Raw genomic sequence first — 5,541 nt, 5'->3', positions numbered from 1 at the left:
CAAAAGTCAACTTAACAACCTAGCAATTTTAATTCTCAAAAGTCAACTTATCATGCTTGATTCTCTAATGCCTTTAAAGTTTAAACAATCAATGCACAATTCCCTATGATTAAATTCAAAACATATTAATAAAAATTATAAATCAATCAGAATTTACTCTAATAATAGGCTGAGGAAATTAATTGAGAATGAGATAAAAATTCAGGGATTTTCTAAGAATCAAAATAACTCTCCACACTTAGGATGTACATTGTTCTTAATGTATAAAGATAGATAATAACAATATAAGCATAATATCAGAAGAGAGAGAGAGAAGCAAAACTGCCCTGAGTTTTTGGATGAAATCTTTGGAATAGGGGAAGCTAAAATTGTATATAAGGCTAATGAAAGGCATGATTCTGAGTTACTAGTAAGAAAATAAACATAACTGTGGAAGAGAATTATGGGTTACTTGATAATAACCATAAAAAAAACATAGTTCATAATATAAAACATAAGTCTTCAAAAATAAATAAAAGGAAAAAAATAAATTAAAAATTAAAAAATAATAATAAAATAAATGGACTCAAAGGTCCTTATCATCGGATGCGTGAACGTCACAAGTTGGTGGTGGTGGCGGCGAGATGTGGAAGTGCTGGCAGATCTGCTGCAACATTGCCTCGATGCTGTCAAACCTCACAAAATGTTGTTGCTCAAAGTGAGTGAGTGGCTCGGATATATCGGTCAAAGTGGTAGCGGGAGGTTGATGACTTGTTGGTGGTGGCAGTGGGTGTGGGTCCTCGTGAGGGGGAGGGACATCATCATTAATATCCTCTAGCTCATCCTAGTCATCAGAGTGAATGAGTCTGTATTGAGGAGGGTCAAATCCACGGCGTTGATCTATCATCCTCATGTGGATCATACTAGAAATTCCCTGAGGAGTCATCTGGCCTACTAGTGTGAGTGTTGATGACATCTCTGGAGTGTCGAAGAGGCCAAAGTGCCAAACGATATGAGTCACGTAGGAACTAAAGTAGATGGGACCCTTTCTATGGCGGTCAATCTGATGGCGAAAAGAAAGGGTAATAAAGTATGCCAAATCAAAGATGTGACTAGTCGCCATGCTCCAAAGATAGTATGCGTCAGTAGTGCCTACAACTCTTGTGCTCTCTCTCCTGCCAGTCAACGTGTAAGCTAATAAAGCGTGGATGTATCGTAAAGCCGAAGAAAGAGATGTCGCCTTTGAGTGACTCGCGTCATAACAGATCTGACTAGCTATGAGATCGGTCCAACAGCATGAAGGTGAGTAATGGATGTGACGGTAGAGGTGGAGAAAGTTTTTGGCACCTATAAAGTCATCATGTATATGCCCAAAGCTACGCCAAACTCGATGATGCTCATATGTTGCACTAAGCCACCAAGTCGGAAAGTGATAGTACCGGCCTCATCATGGTATTCATCACATGTTGTAGATGGAACATAGTGCAAAACTCCAAGGTGAGCTCTGAATAGGTGGGCTCGATAATCGTAAAGAATCAATCCAATGGGGCAATGGTAACGAAAGCATGGACCTCATCAGCTAGTCCAACCTGCTCAAATGCAATCCAGTCAATGCATCAACCCATTCTTAATGGTCATACTCGAAGAAGCTGAAACAAGTCGTCCTGTGGGCCTGAAAAAAATCGAAGCAGAGGATGACGAGCTTTGGTCGAGGCGCTCGAGGAGGTTGCGACAGGACCCTTCTGCTTTTTCGAAGCAGGGACGACAGTCTTCTTGCCTCGTGTGTTCGTCACGGTATTCTTGTAAAAGTAGAGGAGTTTGTCAGTAATAAGGAAATGATCACGAATTATTTAAATGAAAGCTGATAACGCAAAGTATAAGTAATCCTAAATAATAATTTATTTCTAAACAATGTGTACTAAAATCCTATTATGCAAAAATAATATGGTGATATTGGTATGGGAAAATGGGATAAAATAATACGGAACAAAAATAAGTCATGATAGAATAGCTAAGGATAGGAACAAGGAACTATAATACGCTAATTATAATAGAAATAAGTAACAATACCTAAATAAGAGGATGAACCTAATGATAGGAACAAATTGGAATAGAATGAGGAACAATGAATTCAACCAATGAGTATATAGTAGACTACTCTAAAACAGTACCCAAATTAATCAGAGGGTAAATCAATAATGATAAAACCGATTATATAACTAATAATAATACTATTTATGCAGTAAATAATGGATAATAAAGTAGATAATTAATTAAATAAATAATAAGAATAAAAGAGTAATGAGTATCAAGGGGGACCCAACGGTGATGGTTAGTGACCAGACTTTGGACGAACGGCAGTGTCGACGGGCGAAGGGTCAGACGGTGGGGCTACGGTGGCGAGGGGGTGGGCTGGTGGCTGTACAGTTAAGAGAAAAATGAGGAAGAAAGAGGACGGGGGAAAGAAAGGGAAAGAAAGAGAAAAGAAAGAAAGGAAAGAAAGAAAAGAAAGAGAAAGGAAAGAAGAAGAGAGGGAGAGCAAGAAGAGGAGCTAGGTAGTGGCCGGTGTAAGGGGAGAGGGGGCTACAACGGCTAGGGCTTGGGGGGAAAATTTGAGAAGAAGAAGACAAAAAATGTTAGGGTTGGGGGGTTTAAAAGGGACACAGTCGTGTGAGGCCCGTGTTGGGCCATACGGCTATGTCACACAGGCGTGTGGCTCGAGTTTAGCCCGTGTTAATCGTGAATATTGAATGTCCATTCGTCACACGGCTTGGGACACGCCCGTGTGTCTAGTCTATGTGGTTCACATGGCTGTATCGCACGGTCATGTGCTACGTTGTTCGCTTCTCCCATGCCAGTGTGGTGTCCATACACACGACCGTGTGCCTGACCCGTGTAGCTCTATGACTTGTTTAAACTTTGAAAATTTATCTCCACTTTTCACACGGCTTGAGACACGCCCGTGTATACTGGCTGTATGCTTCACACGGCCGTGTTGATTGAATTTATAGTTGTATGGCTCAATCCTTGGGGAATTTTAGCCCTATTTCGACATGGCCAAGGACACGTCCATGTGTCCCGGCCATGTAGGTTACTGTTCCTATATAAAAACATGAAAAATAGATAAAATAAATGGGTTAGTGGTGTTAGTGCTCGAATTGCCTCCCGAGAAGCGCTTATTTAAAGTCTAAGCTCGACTTACTTTATATTTGCACGGTCATGGAGGTTTGAGGAGTTGAGACCCCTCTTTCTTACTGCCGATTCTATTATCCACATACAGTCTAAGTCGAGTAATATTTACCTTGAAAGTGTCAAATTCAGAATGATGTACCTCAACTGTACCTTATGGGAAAACATTAAGTACCGTAAAAAAAGTCGCTCTGTTTGTAATTAGATCTGAAGTAGCAATTCTAGGGTCCTTTTCATCTAACAATACTTTGTCCCCGACCTTAAATTTCTTTGTTTCATCCCTACGCTTATCGTGGTGTCGCTTTGATTCACCGTGTGCTTTTGGTTTTTCCTTGACATGTGTTCGCCATTCGTCTAGTTCATCGTTCTAAAGCCTTCGTTCTTTATGAGTTGTTCTGTTTTTGTCGCATGGATTAGGATGAGGCTCTATCATGTTCTTCCTACGGGATTCTTGAAAAGAAGTTTGGGCCTTAACATTACTCGAGTTAATACAACCTAAACAATTGCGTTGATTACTAGATATATTAGCTGAATCACGAGCTTGAAGTTTAATCGTGTAATCTCCTACACGAAGTATCAATTCACCTGTGCCAACATCTATGATAGTTCTAGTAGTTGCTAAAAAGGGCCTTCCTAAAATTAAAGGTACATCACTATCCTCATCCATGTCTAGAACAACAAAGTCAACTGGGAATATAAATTTATCAATTTTGACAAGCACGTCTTCAATAATACCCCTAGAAAATCTAATTATTTTATCTGCCAATTGAATGTTCATCGTAGTTTGTTTGGGTTTCCCAAGACTGAGTTGTTTAAACATTTTATAAGGCATGACATTAATGCTCACCTCTAGATCAGCCAACGCATTCTTAAAATTTAAAACTACCAATTAAAGAAGGAATAGTAAAACTCCCTAGATCTTTTAGTTTGTTGGGTAGCTTATTTTGTAAAATGGCTGAGCATACTGTGTTTAGCTCCACATGTGACGAATCATCTAACTTTCATTTATTTGCTAAAAGCTCATTTAAAAATTTAACTGCGTTTGGCATCTACGAAAGAGCTTCAATAAACGGTAAGTTAATATGTAATTTTTTTAATAATTTAAGGAACTTACCTAATTGTTCATTTGTGTGGTCTTTCCTTGTCGCATTGGGGTATGGCACACGAGGTTTATACGCTTTTCTTACATCAACCTTACAGTTATCTGCCACATTGTCTTGCCCTGGTTTCGGTGCATCTTCAACTAACTCTTCATCATTGTGCACAGTAATGGCATGAAGTTGCTCCCTTGGGTTAGTTTCAGTGTTACTTGGTAGGCTACCTTGTGGTCGTTCAGTGATCAACTTAGCAAGTTGTCCTATTTGAGTTTCGAGCCCTTGACTCGACGCTTTCTAATTCTTAAACGCTATTTCGGTATTCTAAAAATGAGTTTCAAACACTATTTTGGTATTCTGAAAACGAGTTTCTGACACCGAGATTAATTTTGTGAGCATCTTTTTAAGGTTTGATTTCTTCTCTTGTTGGTAAGGTGGTTGTTGAAAACCTGAAGGATGTTGTGGTCTTTGATTTCCTTGACCACCCCACAAGAAATTGGGATAGTTCCTCTAACTGGCATTATAAGTGTTACTGTACGGGTTATTTTGAGGTCTAGAAGTATTACCCATATAATGGACTTGTTCCTCTTTAGTGCTAGAGTTGAAGGATGGATAATCTGTGTTGTGTACTCGTCCTCTGTTTGAATCACAGCTCATCACTAGATGTACCTGAGTAGAACCATACAAACCATCAATCTTTTTATTTAAAAGTTCTACCTAGTTAGATAGCATAGTGACCGCGTCGAGGCTGAAAACACCAGCTGCTTTTATCAGCTTCATTCTCATGACTTGCCACTAATAGTTATTCAGCGACATCTCTTCAATAAATTCATAAGCCTCTTCAGGTTTTTTGTTGTTTAAAGTTCTATCGGTGGCTACGTCGTATCGGTGGCAACGTCGATAAGTTGCCTTGTTGAAGGGTTCACACCGTTGTAAAAGTCTGAACCTACAACCATAGAGGTAACCCATAGTGAGGGCACCCTCTCAATAAATCCTTGTATCTCTCCCATGCATCATAAAGAGTTTCTAAATCCATCTGCACAAAAGAAGAGATATAATTCCTCAATTTATCCGTTTTAGCCAACGGAAAATATTTAAGTAAAACTTTTTTGGTCATTTATTCCCAAGTGGTGATTGACCCTCGTGGTAACAAGGTCAACCACTGTTTAGCCTTATTCCTTAATGAAAAGGGAAACAACCGAAGGCGAATGGCATCGTCAGAAATACCATTAATCTTAAAGGTGTCGCAGAATTCTAGAAAATTTGCTAAATGAGTGTT

The 5,541-nt window shown here is 39.2% G+C and overlaps 1 non-coding gene across 1 annotated transcript; it reads left to right on the top strand.

The window, feature by feature from the left end:
* Positions 1–5,224: 5,224 nt before the first annotated feature.
* LOC121212915 (small nucleolar RNA R71) lies at positions 5,225–5,331 on the top strand. The gene has a single exon (XR_005908287.1). It is a non-coding gene; the product is annotated as a small nucleolar RNA R71 (small nucleolar RNA).
* The last annotated feature ends 210 nt before the right edge of the window (positions 5,332–5,541 follow it).

This window comes from Gossypium hirsutum, chromosome A13 (genome assembly GCF_007990345.1).
Source record: "Gossypium hirsutum isolate 1008001.06 chromosome A13, Gossypium_hirsutum_v2.1, whole genome shotgun sequence".
Taxonomy (NCBI): domain Eukaryota; kingdom Viridiplantae; phylum Streptophyta; class Magnoliopsida; order Malvales; family Malvaceae; genus Gossypium; species Gossypium hirsutum.
This window is presented reverse-complemented; position numbering and strand designations above follow the sequence as displayed.